Raw genomic sequence first — 17060 nt, forward strand, 5'->3', positions numbered from 1 at the left:
AAAAACAGCAGAGATGGTCAGAACGGAGGACTAGGAATGGGGAAATCTGGGATCATATCCCAGCAAATCAGCTTGACCCACCTCACAGGGTTGTTGATCACATAGGTGAGAACAGTGTAGGCCACCTTAGTGGGAAAGCAGGATATCCCCAAAGCAAGCAGTGTCTTAAGAAAAGGGGTTTTCTTTAAGACTGCAGCAGGGTTGAATTCTTCACACCATGACTCCTCTGTTTCTGTTAATTATCCCTACCCAGCTCCAAGACAATTTACATTTAAAAATACCAGCTCCACTCTGCAAAGATCTTGTGTAGTTAGGGCCTCTGAATGCTGGGCGGTATCAAAGGAATGGAGGGGACTGGAGTCTCTCTGTTGTTACAAAAAGGCTCTTTCACATATGATGCTTTTCCAACACAGAGGTCATGTACATGCAGGGAATAGTTCCAACTCTTGTGCTCAGATGGTGAGATGTTTATATACATTTCATTGTGTGGATGTATGCTGGGGAAATTCACAATTGTAGAGTTAGTGTGGTGTAATGGTTAGAGTGCCAGACCAAGACTTGGGAGACCAGGGTTCGAATCCCCATAAAGCTCACCAGGAGACCTTGGGACAGACACCACTTCTTGGCCAAACCTACCTCACAAGATTGTTGTGGGGATTAAAAAATGAGTAAGAGAACTCTGTTGGGGTTGGGGTTGGGTTTGGGGTTAGTATTAGGGTTAGTGTTAGGATTAGGGTTAGGGTTGGGATTAGGGTTGGGGTTGGGGATGGGGATGGGGTTAGGGTTGGCGTTGGGGTTAGGGTTGGCGTTGGGGTTAGGGTGGGTTAGGGTTAGGTTTATGGTTAGAGTTGTTTAGGATTAGGGTTGGGGTTAGGGTGGGTACGGGTTAGGGTTATGGTTGGTTAGGGTTAGGTTTAGGGCTAGGTTTAGGGTTAGGGTTAGGTTTAAGATCAGTTAGGGTTAGGATTTTGGTTAGGGTTGTTTATGGGTAGGCTTAGGGTTAGGGTTAGGGTTAGGTTTATTGTAAGGGTTAGGGTTGGTTAGAATTAGGGTTGGTTAGGGTTGGGGTTGGGGTTAGGATTAGGGTGAGGGTTGGTTAGGGTTAGGGTTGGTTGGGGTTAGGTCTAGGGTTAGGGTTGGGGTTGGGGTTAGGGTTAGGGTTAGGGTTGGGGTTGGGGTTGGGGTTGGGGTTGGGGTTGGGGTTGGGGTTGGGGTTAGGGTTAGGGTTGGGGTTGGGGTTAGGGTTAGGGCTGAGGTTAGGGTTGGGGTTAGGGTTGGGGTTAGGGTTGAGTTCCCAGGTTGAGTCTGGCATTGTAATCCCCAAGCCACCCATGTATTTTTCGGGACACCATTTCCCCTAGTAAAAGCATTTTTACAAGCCATTATCTAGTAGTGGAATCCATTTTGTGCCTGTTATTTTCACAAATATGCACATTCCTGCATGCATTCTTTGGCTGGCAGAGTGCATCACACAATTTGGAAAAGTGCGAGTTTCTGTGGAGAGTTGTGTTTTGGTTTGCATGTTGGTCCAGGAAGTGAGAATTTGGGAAATTTGCATCACACTGCCAGCAAAATGAATTTGCCCCACATCCCTGTGCGAATGACGATCTGAGCAAGGCTTTTACCTTCTGTATGAAAATACCCACAGCTCAGCCTCAAGGATCAGCCTCTGCCTCTGATTCACCTTGGAACAAGGAAGGAACAGAGAACAAACAGATGTTGGAAAGGGAGTCTCTGAGCCTTGATTTATGCCTGACTTCTTCCCAGAGGGCAGGGGATGAACGAGTGTGCAAGGATAATAGTTCCTCTGGCATCCTTTCCCCACATTTCTATTAAGAACAAATTTACAGCAGCGCGAGGTTTATCCCATGCTCTGCAATAAATCCAGGAAACAGAGGCAGTACAAACAATATTAACCTGAGTGATCAAGGCAAGGGAAGCTCCCACAAGGCTAGGGTACATAACCCAAGGGAGGGATGTTGGCTCCTCTCAAATGTATGGAAAACAATTTCTGTTGTCGATATATGTCTGGCTGTCGCCAGTAGCAGGAGGAATCATGCATGTGTGAGAGTGTTGCATGTGCACACTCCTGGACATTTCACAGATGAAGGTAGACACACACTTGTGGTACCCTTCCAAGGACAGGGTTGGAATATCCCTCAGACCAGGGATTGCTGCCTGAGGCTTCCATCATTACCTGCAGCAGTGGTGGTTAATCTGTGGCCCTCCAGTATTTAAAAAGCACCAGGCTTTACTAGCTCAGTCTATATGATATATTTACAGAGCTCTCACATGCACACACAGCCAAAGAGCAGCAGCACATGCCACAATGCCAGTTTTAGGATCTGCAGACAGTAATCGAATAGGACTTCCTGTGTGCTAATCTCTCATGAACAACAGCAAAACTGAAGAAGTAGTGAAGAAGGGTATCTGAAGAAGTGTGCATGCACATAAAAGCTTATACCCAGAACAAACTTAGTTGGTCTCTAAGGTGCTACTGGACAATTTTTTTTTTTATTTCTTTCAACTGTGTCAGACCAACACAGCTACCTACCTGAATCTAAAAGAAAAACTTGAAAGACCTGTCACTGCCTAATTCACTCGCCAGAGGAACGAGAGCTCATTGGCCACCCTAGTGCTCTGGCAGATGATATAATTGCTACAGCTCTGAAAAATAGCCTTGGAGCTGCCCTCCCTTGCCATAGCCCTGCTTGCTGCATAGCACCCAGAAGATTCACCATCATTGCTGCAGAATAAGTTCAGTGATGAGCTCTAACGTGTGCTTGGTAAGATCCTGGGGGAGGGGGAGAAGGAGGGGGGAGGACACTTTGGCTATTCAACTTTCAGTGGCACCCTATGTGAGGCCAAAAATCAGCCCCCCTCACTCTCACCTTCTGTTCTGCTCAATTCACGACATCATAGTTGCAACGTCCCCTAGGCTCAGCACCCAATGTGGCGGAATCAGTTGCGTAGCCCTTAATCCACCTGTGGTCTTTCTCCATTTTTAGCCAAGGAATCATTCCTCTTTGCTTCATTGCCCCGAGCTGAGATGTTTGCCAGGGAGCTGCCCAAGTTATTCTGAGAGACAGAGAGCTCTTGGGTGTGACCAATCATACCAATCATCTAAGCCATCTGTATATTCCACAGAGTGTTTAGGACTTCAACCAGAGCGCCAGCCTGACGAGCAAGACCAGGGGTGCCAATTTGAATAAAATATGGGTAGGGAGCGTGTAAGCCCTGCCCTTCATAATAAATCACATGATGCGGTGCACAGACACCATTTGAATGGCAATGCCCATCAACTTGGAAGGCGAGGCCCCCTTAAATATTTTATTGGGGAGGGGGGGAAAGACCCCTTGGCCCCTAGGAGTTGGCTCCTATGAGCAGGACAATCTTCCAGTGTCCTCCGGAATCCATTAGCTTCCAGCAGGGGTGTTTGGGGGGGGCGGTCTGCCCCGGGTGCCATTCCAAAGGGGGCCATTCCAAAGGACAACTAACCCCGAATTGGCGGCACCCCCCAAGTTGAGCACCGCTCCAAGTACCGGAGCAGGTTGTTTCGGCTCTGACTTCCCGGGCTTAATAGGTTCCTTAATCTTGCAGAGAGGACAGGCAACTGCAAATTGAAACCTCAGGAGGGAAATGGTTCGACTGTAACAAAGTGATAAATGGTAAACCCTCCCACTTTTGGATCACCACACTTCTGCCTGCTTGCAGCGGTGGTTGGTTTCCATTGATATGAGAGGCCAACTGTGGGTGGAGCTAAAGCCAATGACAGGTGGAGCCAACAATTTAAAGATTTGTGCCCATTGTCCTCCCTTCTACAGGGGCAACATTGAGACTGAGGAGGATGAAGGTGGCAGGCTGGGCAACCCCCTGAACTGGATGGAAGCACGAAGGCAGGCAGGTGAGGGTTTGATGATGGTAGACTTAGGTTGGTGGGGCAGTATCTCATATCCCTAATGTGGGTGGCTCTATGGTCTAAACCACTGAGCCTCCTGGGCTTGCTGATCAGAAGGTTGGCAGTTCATATCCCCACGACGGGGTGAGCTCCTGTTGCTCAGTCCCAGCTCCTGCCAACCTAGCAATTTGAAAGCACACCAGTGCAAGTAGATAAATAGGTACTGCTGTGGCAGGAAGGTAGATGACGTTTCCATGTGATCTGGCTTCCGTCACAGTGTTCTGTTACTCCAGAAGTGGTTTAGTCATGCTGGCCACATGGCCTGGAAAGCTGTCTGTGGACAAACGCCAGCTCTCTTGGCCTGAAAGTGAGATGAGTGCTGCAACCCCATAGTGACCTTTGACTTGACTTAACTGTCCAGGGTCCTTTGTTTTTGTTGTTTAATAATAATAATAATAAATTTTATTTATATCCCGCCCTCCCCAGCCGAAGCTGGGCTCAGGGCGGCTAACAACAATCAAAATAATCCAACATTCTAAAAACATTCATTATAAAATTAATTAAAATCAAAATAAATCAAATTAGTCCGACTTTGTGACCCCATGGACCATAGCAAGCCAGGCACTCCTGTCTTCTACTGCCTTCCACAGTTTGGTCAAACTCATGTTAGTAGCTCATCCTCTGTCTTCCCCTTCTCTTTGTGCCCTCAAACTTTCCCAACATCAGGGTCTTTTCCAGGGAGTCTTCTCTTCTCATGAGGTGGCCAAAGTATTGGAGCCTCAGCTTCACGATCTGTCCTTCCAGTGAGCACTCAGGGCTGATTTCCTTCAGAATGGATAGGTTTGATCTTCTTGCAGTCCAGGGGACTCTCAAGAGTCTCCTCCAGCACCCACTGCCTTGTCGTGGCGAAGGGGCTTGAATAACTCAGAGAAGCTATGAGCTATGCCGTGCAGGGCCACCCAAGACGGACAGGTCATAGTGGAGAGTTTTGACTAAACGTGATCCACCTGGAGCAGGAACCAGTATCCCTGTCAAGAAAACTCAAAAACAACAGGGGTCCTTTACCTTTACCTAATGGACCAGAAAAACAAATATTACAACAACTATAACAATAACAGCAGCAAATACACATACCTAGAAATAAGCACCATCATATTCTGTAGGACCTGATGAGAGTAAAGCATGCATAGGATTTGACTGTAAGGTAGTCAATGAGAATAGATTTTTGTTTTAAAAAAAGATCCCCTCAACAGCCCTCTGAGCTTGTAAATCAATTTGGATGAGAATGAAATGGATCTATTGAGCTCCGTATTGACCTCTCCATGATGTTAATCAGATTCACCGCCTGCTCCCTGAATAGGCCACAAATAACAGCTTTTTTCCAGAGCAAATAATAGATGGGGCAGGGGGTCTTGTTTAGAAAAAGGCACAGGGGAGAGACCTGTCTTTTTGCTTCCCCCCTCCCCATAGCTGTCAACTTTCCCCTTTTCTTGCGAGGAATCCTATTCGGAATAAGGGAATTTCCCTTTAAGAAAGGGAAACGTTGACAGCTATGCCCCTCCCACACCTTTTTCATATCGGAGACCAGAACAGGAATGGGGAACACTTCTTCAGTCTGAGGGGCACATTGTCAAGGGAAAGCTTCTGGGGGTCACATGGCATTGGGGGGCGGGACCAGTGGCAAAAGTGGGCGGAGCAACACAGATGGCTCTTATCATTACACAATGAGCTACATTCCAGCCAGGCAAAAGTCAGAGGTTTTACATATGCACCTGTCCGTCTATCCTGGCATGCAAGAGGCATGTTCACAGTTCAAGGATGTGTTCCCAAAAGCACTTGAGAAGTGGGGGGAGAAGTCAGGGGGGAGAAGCATCACTTGCGAGAGGTGAAGGTGGCCTCAAGAGAACCCAAAGGTTGAATAGAGGGACTTGCAGGGGCTAAATATGCCCCTCCCCCTGTTTTGAATCGAAAAATATTGGCCCTTGGTGAGGCAGAGAGAGGATGTAAGGAAATGTATCTTAGGCGAGATGAATCTGTCTATTTTGGTTTCTCTTGATTTCTCATTTTTCCATTTTTAATTTCAGTTCTCCACATTTCCACAGCAACTCTTTTTTTAATAAAAAAAAGTATCCTCATGAAAATTCACCAGCATTTTAGTGCAAATGTATCCTGGCAATATAATGCCTTTGTGCATGCCATTTTCACCTATATATGCATTTACAATGCACAGCATACATGCATTTTCTGCACATATTTTTTGGTTGAAGAACTGCACCACAATATTTGGATAATATTGAAGGATAGCTGTGTTTTGATTCTTGTGTTGTTCTGAGAAGCGTGAACCAGGTAGCTTCTCATTAAATTGCGATGGAAATTGAATACCAGCCCCCCCCCCCATTCCCAGTCCCTTGTGAGGTAGAGAGTAAAGAAACATAACTTAGCAAAGCAGAAGATTCTTGTAGGCAGTGCACTAGGTGATTGGACTGCAAGATCCAAATTTGATAGGGTTCCACATGGCTACTTCAGGTTCACGGTCAACTGCAGGATTCTCCCCCAACCCCCTAACATATTATCAGGTTTAACTCTTTAACTGATGCAGATAAGGAGGTTTGTGCCATTCATACTTTTCTCAGTGCAAAGCAGCACTTTGCTGAAATCTGCAAATGCCTCACAGTAAACCTGGCTTATAGGTGTGTATCAGCCTAGCATTGGATTAAAGGCTTGATTTAATTTTGCCATCAACTCTGACTTCCTCCAGAGCTGCATCTGCACACTGTGAATGTTTTATTTCTCCTTTCAAGATAAAATTCAGGCAGTCTCAGGGATGTAGCAGCTGCCCTAGGTTTTCATGTGGATGAACTGTTAGGAAATAAGCTTTCTTATTTGGAACAATAAACAAAAGCATCTGCTTCCCCCTTACCTCTCTGTGTCTGGGTCTAATCAAAGGAGGGGAGTCTGGGGCTGAAGTGAAGCTGCATATTCTTTTATCACTGTTCACTAATCACTCTATAAAACGGATAAACTGGTTTTGTATTTGGAAATTCCCTTAAAATGTCCTGTTTCCCTCAGTCCCTTTTTCTTTCATGAACAGAAAGGGTCAACAGAGCCATGTCAGGCGATTAGGCTATAAACAGTGGGAGCAAATTCAATCTGTTGTGAGCTTGGTATCGGCAGCGTCTATAGCTGTTGCTCAGACCCAACTGGGGAAAATGACTTGCTATCTCCATGCCTTTATACTCCATAGTATGTCAGTCCCTCAAATAATGAACTCATGTGTTGAGTGCCAATGGCTTTTTAGCATTTGCCCTTATGATTTGCAGGTGGTGAATTCGGGTTGGGTGGAAGGAGAGTAATTCAATCCAGTTTTCATTTAAAGGGAAATCTCCCTCTTTTACGCTTTTCTGAATTCTGCAATGTGGTTCTCCACCCAATTAATGTGCACAAAAATTGCTTAGGGCTGTATTCAACTAAGTTATATACATGGTAGACCCACTGAGATTAATTGATCTAAGTTGGGTCTGTTATTTTTGATGCATTAGCTCTGAGTAGGACTAACATTGGCTACCAGATATATTCTGTGGTAAAGCCTTTATAAAATGCAAATGTTAACATGGCAGCTCCTGCACTTTGGAACTCCCTGCCTATTGAGATCAAGCAACTGCCTTCACTGTACACTTTTAGGTGCCTGCTAAAAACATTCCTGTTTAGACAAGCCTACTCAGATGCTACCGTATAGTTAAAGCTATGGTTTTCCCAGTAGTGATGTATGGAAGTGAGAGCTGGATCACAAAGAAGGCTGATCACCGAAGAATTGATGCTTTTGAATTCTGGTGCTGGAGGAGACTCTTGAGAGTCCCATGGACTGCAAGAAGATCAAACCTATCCATTCTGAAGGAAATCAGCCCTGAGTGCTCACTGGAAGGACAGATCCTGAAGCTGAGGCTCCAATACTTTGGCAACCTCATGAGAAGACTCCCTGGAAAAAACCCTGATGTTGGGAAAGATGGAGGGCACAAGGAGAAGGGGACGACAGAGGACGAGATGGTTGGACAGTGTTCTTGAAGCTACCAACATGAGTCTGACCAAACTGTGGGAGACAGTGGAAGACAGGAGTGCCTGGTGTGCTCTGGTCCATGGGGTCACGAAGAGTCCGACACGACTAAACGACTAAACAACAACAACAACACTCAGATGCTTAAAAAATTGAGGCAATTTTAATCTGCTTTAATATTTTAACTTTTGTAAAAAGTATGATTGTGGTTTTTTAAAAATTTAACTGCTTTGTCTTTTTTGAACCGCTTTGAGGTATGTTTTTTAAATAAATAAACAAATAAACAAAATGACAAAAAAGAGGGGAAATTGCTTTGCTGAAATGCGTATATTAGGCAAACTTGCATGCTACAATTTGGAGAAATTTGCATGAAAAGGCTGGTGAATTTTCATAATGACCTATTTTAAAAATCCTCATGAAAATTCGTAATATACTCGTTTTTGCATGCAATTTTGCCTAACACACAAAGCAATTCCCCTTAGTATGATTCATTTTTTAAATGTTACTTTCACTTATGCATGCATTGTTCTACACACTTCCTCCTAACATATGCATTTTTGTACATGTGACTTAGGTGGAGAACTGCCTCTCAAAATTCGGAGAAGCGTGGATTTCAAAGGATATCTGTGTTCTGGTTTGCGTATTGTTCGAGAGAGAGAGAATTGGGTAGGGTCGCCTTTAAATACTGTCTGAATCGAAATACTCTCCTTCCACCCTATAGCTGGGCAATGTTTGTATTGAGCACATACGGAACACACACACAACCAACAACCCCATGCAATGGTCATTTGCCATGCAATTGCTGGCAGATTTCCTTAAACCAAAATGGGTCAATTTTTGCTCAACATTTGATGTGATGGGGATGAACTGGGACATTTCCTCCTCATTAACACAACTCTCCACAAGTCCTCTTTCAGCCTGTCCCCCAGCCTGTTCCCTTCTGCTCTAGGCAGGCAGAAAGCAGCTATGAGGTCTTTCCATGTTTCCATGACAGTTTTTGATCAGTCAGATACTGCTGTCAAAAGCTTCTTGGCTAAGTGCTGGGCAAGGAAGAATCTATCTCCACCAATTTGTTTCGTTGACAGGCCTGCCTGCCTAGAGATGGCTATTTGACATGTTGTTTGTTTGGAGTCTGGGTAAGGGGGGAAAAAACAAACAAGAAAGAACCTGCAGCCTCAACCCCTCCTCATCCGACTCTGCTTGTCAACTCAGCTTTGCTTCACTTGATTCCTTCCAGACCTCCTCAAAGTGCAGAGAATAAGAGGACTCTTTTCCTCTCCATCTCTTCTTGGGTTCGGTTGAGTTTGCTCAAAGATGCCCAGGGGCATTTCATCATATTTATTTCTTTAGCATTTTTTTTTGGGGGGGGGATATTTATATTCTACTATGCCTCGAAAAACCAAAGCGGTTTATAGTGATAAAGACTTAACAACCATAAGAAGTGAAAATACGCATATGGCGAAAAAATCTCTGGCTTGGTTTTCATATTGTAACTTGTGCAAAGGCCTCGTGCCTGCTTTTCTTCCCTTCCTCAGACTTGAATGCTCCACTGACCTAGACTTCACTCTATACAAAATGAGAGTGTACCATGCGGGACGTAAAAATGTATTGCAGGCAAATACAACATTCCTACAATGCACATGCTGGGGAATGCATTGTATCACTCAGGAGAAAACTTGCTGGTTCCTCCCGAGCTGGGACAGACTTCCTGTGCATGTGACTTAATGTGGGTGTGGCCTGTTCTTGGACAGAGGGGCACACGGCTATCATGTTCTGCTCTTCTTGTTCTCCATTTCTGTATTCCTAAGAGTTAGGAGAGAGGTACGTGGGTGGCGCTGTGGGTTAAACCACAGAGCCTAGGACTTGCTGATCAGAAGGTTGGCGGTTCGAATCCCTGAAACAGGGTGAGCTCCCATTGCTCAGTCCCAGTTCCTGCCAACCTAGCAGTTCGAAAGCACGTCAAAGTGCAAGTAGATAAATAGGTATTGCTCTGGTGGGAAGGTAAACGCCGTTTCCGTGCGCTGCTCTGGTTTGCCAGAAGCGGCTTAGTCATGCTGGTCACATGACGCGGAAGCTGTATGCCGGCTCCCTCGGCCAATAAAGCGAGATGAGCGCCGCAACCCCAGTCGGCCACGACTGGACCTAATGGTCAGGGGTACCTTTACCTTTAAGAGTTAGGAGAAGTGACTGCTGAGACACAGTCATTTGAGACTATTACCCTTATGGGATAGTTCACATAGTTATATGTTGTTCTGTAAATTAAGTCTGCCTTCAAGGATCTTATTGCAAACTGGATGATTGTAAGTAAACTAGTTTTATGTTAACTTTAATCAGATGGTCATGTCTATTCTTTTAGGAGAGATATAAAAAGGGGTTTTACCAGGAATCCTAAATAGTGAGGCTCAGATGAGCCTGCAACTAGCTAACTGCTGTGTAATTTAAAAGGGGGATTGTTTAACAACTCTGCTAAGTTATAGAACTTGCTGACACATGTTAGGAAGGTTGCGTGGCTATTCCCTCCCCCCCACAGGTGGAATGTAATAAAGACACCGGACACAAGTATTAAGGTTAATGGGCGAAAATGGCCACAACTTTATTGATTACAGGTAAGAGAGGTATTGGCTTTTAGGCATTGGCCCCTAACCGACTATCCGGTCTAACTGGGAAGGGTTAAACACCAGCAGGGGGAGCTACCCGAGATGCATATCCCTAGGCGCTCCCTGAGGGGTTACCGCTCGGGGGCGCGCTTTAGGCCCTAGCCTCCATAGGTTTCGGACGAGGCGTCGCCCCTCGGAGTCCTTTAACGAACTACCCTTCAAGCATTGGGGGAGGTGATGGCGCTCCTCCTCCCCGATCTCATTTGCATGACAATTACCCCGGCCAATGCCTATCGCCACCCGAGCTGCATTAAGCCGGCTCGCCGCCAATACTCTCAGACCTGTAACCAATCCCTAATTCCCTGAAAAATATCCGCCAACCAGATATCATTGCCAGCATCGGATAGATGCACGCCATCCCAACGATAGAGCGTATCCTTGTTATATTGAATTTCAGGGTGCTTGATGACCCGTCCGCCCATCGCGGCCACCCTACGCGCAACTGCACGCTCCACAATCCTCCTGGCTTTATCCACCGCTGCGGGTTTTTCTGCATCCCGCCAAAATCGCCTTTCCAACAAGGATGACCAAATTATTGTAATATTAGCGTGGGATGCCCTCAACAACTCCAAGTCATTTATAATGTTTCACGTTAAGTCTACCCCTTTCCTATAAGCCAGGTCGTTCTCGCCCAGTTGTATGACCAAGGCATCGGGCGAACCTTCGTCCGCAATTCTTCTGGATATCGTTGGGAAGAATTCTTCCCAACGCATACCACGCCTAGTAATCCATGACACTTTGACATTGTTAGGTAGTAGGAGGTCAGCATCCCATCGTCTGTCCTCAGCACGTCGTTTTGCCCAATGTACAATACTGTGGCTGATAATCCACAATCGCACCATAACTGCACCTGGAAGGATAGAATAAGAGAGCAGGGTCAGGAGGAATGAACGCAATGGGTAGGGGCGAAAACTAAGGGGGGGATTAAAAGGGCTTCCGTATGTAACCCTTGTATGCGTTGGATTTCCATCGCCCCATGTCCATGATCCTTTCAGCCGGTAGCCCCATATGGACGGCGGTGGTCGCCGCTCCGATGCGGAAGGAGTGCGCGGCGTACTCCTCTTGCGGAAGACCAATGGCCGCGATCGCTTTGCGCATAACCCTCGTGAACTGATGTTTCGAGAGGAGGGATCCATCGGAATGCATGAAAAAGGGGCCATTTGATTTCGGCCTTACACACAGATACTTCCTGGCGTCTTTTACAGGGCAAGGGCCGGCCTTCTGCATTGTCTGGAGGCGAACCAAGGCTCCCTTGCCGAGCTGATCAGTCTTGGAACTGCGGATTTTTAATATCACATGCGAGCTGGCTACAGTTACATCCTCCAAAAATAGACCCCTGTTGACTGCACGGTCTTCGCAGACCACCTCACCTATGCGCAAAGCACCAAAGAATGCAAAGGAAAATGCTGCAGAGAATAATCTAGCTTCATATCTTGACCAACACAGGACCCTTAGCTTCCTGCGGATTTGGGTGAGTATGTCCAGTGTTATGGGCCTTCTACTATCTTGGCCCTGAGGTCTGGACCTGCGCCAGCCCTCAAGCATTTCCCGCACAACGAAATGTGAACAGGGATCAACGGAGAATAAGGCTTTAGAAAAGAAGGATATTGCCGCTGAATGGATATTGAGGGTTTTGGGGGCCTGGCCTAAATCGCGAAGGTGAACCATATACTCTATGACTTCTGACTTGGCTGGAGGCCTGCCTGGTTTAAACCGGTCCTTTTTCCTGCGGAAAGATGTAAAGTCTAGCCAAGCCTTATTATAAGATCTTAGGGTAGAAGGTGCCAGCGCAGACAATACTCCCTTTATTGCTTCTTGTTGCCAATACTCCAGAGGTGCTCCGGAAATGGTTGCGGCAGCTGCTGCGCATCCGGCGCCAATGAGCGAAAGCGTTCCATCTGGAAACGAGATAGAGCATCCGCGATGTCATTATCTAAACCCGGGACGAACTTGGCTGAAGCGTGAAGGTTCAACCGCAGGCATGACAGGACGAAATACCGCAGAAGGGATGCTACTCTAGGAGAATGTGATGACTGTTTATTCAAAACCGAAACAACCGCTAGGTTGTCCGTCCAGAAACAAACTCGATGGTTTTTGAACTGGGCCTCCCATATGTGGATTGCAACTACAATGGGGAAGAATTCCAGAAATGTCAAATCACGTAGTATTGATTTTCCTTGCCAAGAGGGAGGCCATCGCTGAGCACACCATTCACCCCTGAAGTAGACGCCGAAACCCAGGGACCTGGCTGCATCCGAATGTACCTGGAAATCCGACTGCAGGGCCAAAGTATCCTGCCACAGGGATATGCCGTTAAAACTATCTAAGAATTGCAACCAAACTTGAAGGTCTGCCTTTACTGCCTTAGAAAGGCGTACCCTATGATGTGGAGACCGTAAACCTGCGGACAGCTTTGCTAGACGGCCGCAAAAGGGACGGCCAGGGGAAACCACAAGGCATGCGAAATTGAGGTGTCCCAGGAGGGATTGAATTTGCCTCAGGGTGACCTTCTTTAAAGGCAGCATTTGGCCAATAAGCTCTCTTAGGGCAACCAACTTCTCGACTGGTAAGCGCGAAGTTTGGGCCAGAGTGTCAAGTTCAATACCCAGGTAAGTCATGGTCGTGACCGGACCCTCGGTCTTCTCGTTTGCCAAGGGGACCCCCAGGTCTCTGGCTAAGGACTCAAAAGCCTGGAGCAGAGTCCTGCACTCATCGGCGTTAAAAGGTAAAGGTAAAGGTACCCCTGCCCGTACGGGCCAGTCTTGACAGACTCTGGGGTTGTGCGCCCATCTCACTTAAGAGGCCAGGGGCCAGCGCTGTCCGGAGACACTTCTGGGTCACGTGGCCAGCGTGACAAAGCTGCATCTGGCAAGCCAGAGCCGCACACGGAAACGCCGTTTACCTTCCCGCTGGTAAGCGGTCCCTATTTATCTACTTGCACCCGGAGGTGCTTTCGAACTGCTAGGTTGGCAGGCGCTGGGACCGAGCAGTGGGAGCGCACCCCGCCACAGGGATTCGAACCGCCGACCTTTCGATCGGCAAGCCCTAGGCGCTGAGGCTTTAACCCACAGCGCCACCTGCGTCCCCTCATCGGCGTTACTCGCCACCAAAATAAAATCATCCCGATAGTGTCCCACCCCTTCGGCGCCAGTTCTAAATTTTAGGGCCCATTCTAAGAATGTGCTGAAAGTCTCAAATGCGGCACAGGCAATAGAACAACCCATAGGCATTGCTTTATCTATGAAGTAAGCTCCCTGGAATTTGAAACCCAACCAACGGTAGTCATCCGGGTGAACCGGAAGAAGGCGAAATGCCGACTCAATGTCACATTTTGCCAGAAAGGCGCCCCTACCAAATCTCCTTACCAACCGCACAGCCTGATCGAAAGAAGCATACTTCACCGTGCACATTTCCTGAGGAATGGCGTCATTAACTGAGGCTCCCTTGGGATAAGACAGGTTATGTATCATTGCCTCTGTAAGGCCTGCCCCTGCCGCCAGCCGATTGGCTGGAGGGCCTGGATGTAACTCAAGGGGAATCCCTGCTTCCCGCGAGGCTGACGCCAGCCCCGCGGGAGTGTGGGGCGGGGTCGAGAGCCCACAACCCCACCTCCTCCTGATGTTCGGTAGTGGCAATATCATAAAATAATATATCCTCTCCTGCCTCCCTAAACATCCCCAAATGCTATGCCCAGAATGACGGTGAAGAGAAATCTAGGGCACACTTGGTTTGCACACCTTGCATGCCTTCCCTTCTCTGTGCTTTGTGCAGCTTCCCAAGTGTGGCACAGGCTCATGTTGGGGACTCCAGCTCCCATCGTCACTCACCATTATCCATGCTGACTGGGGCTGATGGGAGCTGGAGTCCAGCAACATCTAGAGCAGTGTTTCCCAACCTTTGGTCTTCAGCTGTTTTCAGACTACAATTCCCATCATCCCTGACCACTGGTCCTGCTAGCTAGGGATGATGGGAGTTGTAGTCCAAAAACAGCTGGAGGCCCAAGCTTGGGAAACACTGATCTAGAGAGTTGTAGGTCCTCACCTCTGCCATATACAGTTGCAGGCATTCCAACTGCATCACAACACAGCTTGTCACTATTTTGTGGAAGGGATTCACTTGCATATTACATACCTTCCAAGGGTCGCGATTTTTCAGGGACAGTCCTGGAATTACAAAAGCCATCCAAGCTTCTTATTTGATCCTGGAATGTCCAGGCTTAGAGCATGGAAATGATAGACAAGAGCAATAATTTGGCTTCGCCCCCTTACTTTCCTATTCTCTGAACATATTCATTCTTTTTACAGTGTGGAGATGTCAGAAAAGAAAGAGATGTGTGTGTATGTTTGTGTGCATACAGTTTGATATTAAGGCTTTGAATTCAAACCTTGATGAAGACTATCTGATTTATTCAGTTTTAAAATGTTCAAAGGGCGGCTGAGTGATTAATGTTCTAGGCTGGAAAGGAACCATAAAGGAAAAGCCCTCAGTCTTCTTTGTAAAAATACAAAAGGGAGTTTGCAGAGAGCTGCTTCCCTCTGAGACAGAAATGCCGAAGAGAATATGGGAGGCAAAGCACCACAAGAAAGGCAACCAGAGCTCAGCTTACTCCACAGCTGCCCTGCGTGTAGACCAGAGATTTGGAGATCCACAGAGCCTTTGTGTAGATTTCAGGCAGGGGTAGGGACTCTCATAGATATTTCAAAGAATCTAAGAGTTGGATCATCTAATTCAATCCCCTGCAATGCAGGAATATGCAGCTGTCCCTTACGGGGATCAAATCTCTGGATTATGATCCAAATGTGGTCCTCTACTGTAGTCCTCTCTGACTGTCTTGTGGGACTCTTCTGAGACCATACCCTTTCTCCCCAGGCCATAGTCCTCACCGACCCTGCTTTGCAACTTGATGTGTTGTTGAGATTTTGCCTGAATGAAGGATAGGGTGTGTGTGTGTGTGTGTGTGTGTGTGTGTGTGTGTGTGTAGACCACTCTATTGTTGTTGTTGTTTAGTCGTGTCCGACTCTTTGTGACCCCATGGACCAGAGCACGCCAGGCACTCCTGTCTTCCACTGCTTCCGGCAGTTTGGTCAAACTCCTGCTGGTAGCTTCGAGAACACTGTTCAACCATCTCGTCCTCTGTCGTCCCCTTCTCCTTGTGCCCTCCATCTTTCCCAACTCAGGGTCTTTTCCAGGGAGTCTTCTCTTCTCATGAAGTGGCCAAAGGATTGGAGCCTCAGCTTCAGGATCTATTGTACAATGGTCTAATTTACTCTAATTTACAACCATTGCTCTGGCCAGTTTTGCCCCTGGCCCCACCCACTAAAATGTGGCCCATGTGGGAAGGCAAGTCTCAGGCAGGAAAAGGTTCCTCACCCCAGTCTCAGTTGAGATTGTTCCTGCTGACAGAACATGTCTGTCATTTGCAAAAGCTTCTCCACAGGAAATGCTCACAGCTGATTGATCAGTGAAGAAGCTCTTTCAGGTGGTAAGCTGGTCCTTCTTTCTCATCTCCATCCTCTCATTTTCTCTCCTTAATTCCACTTCTTGGCTTCTTCTCCCTCCCCAGTCTTCTGACTGTCTTTCTCATCTCTTGGCTGCCCTTCCCTTTTCTCCATCATATTCTCACACATTCCTGTTCTTGCTTTTCAAATCAGTTCCCTTCATCCTTCCAACTTCCCCCATCCACCCTCTCACTTCGGTGGTGGGTACAGAGCCCATCTTCAAAAGCAATCTTCAAGTTGATCACACAGGTAGGAAGACTAATCTGTTCATGATCCCCCCCCCCACCTCCTGATCGCCTGTTTGGTGGAGAAGAAGATGGATGTGCACACGAGAGAGAAAGGAATGTCAGAGAGAGAAAAAATGGGAGTTTTCAGACCCGCTCCTTCACTTTGTCTAATAGTAGGGCCAGCTCAGGATGAGTCAGCCATTATTAATTGTCACTACCATCCCTCCCCCAAGTCCTCTACAAGAGAGGACATGAGAGAGGGCCTCTCTCCTTTATATTAGGAGAGGACATGAGTGGGTTCTCTCTTCTGCCTGCTCCAAAGTTTAGGATGACTCGAGGGGGCCTCAGGATGAATGGCTGCATGTCAGCTCTAGGTGGGGCCAAAGTCAGCAGTGGGCAAGGCCAGAGTCCAAAGTGGGTGGGTCTATCCCCATTTTGCTGTACTAAACATAATAGGGGAGAGAGGATGAAGGAGGACATGTATGGCCACTGCTCTTGGTTGTGGCTCTCTGGTCTCAAGATTTCAATACAATACAAATCTTTATTATGGTCATAAAGTAAAGGTAAAGGGACCCCTGACCATTAGGTCCAATCACAGACGACTCTGGGGTTGTGGTGCTCATCTCACTTTACTGGCTGAGGGAGCCGGTGTACAGCTTCCGGGTCATGTGGCCAGCATGTCTAAGCTGCTTCTGGCGAACCAGAGCAATGCACGGAAACACTGTTTAC

Source organism: Podarcis gaigeae (assembly GCF_964106915.1).
Source record: "Podarcis gaigeae genome assembly, chromosome: 14".
In the NCBI taxonomy this organism is placed as follows: Eukaryota; Metazoa; Chordata; class Lepidosauria; order Squamata; family Lacertidae; genus Podarcis; species Podarcis gaigeae.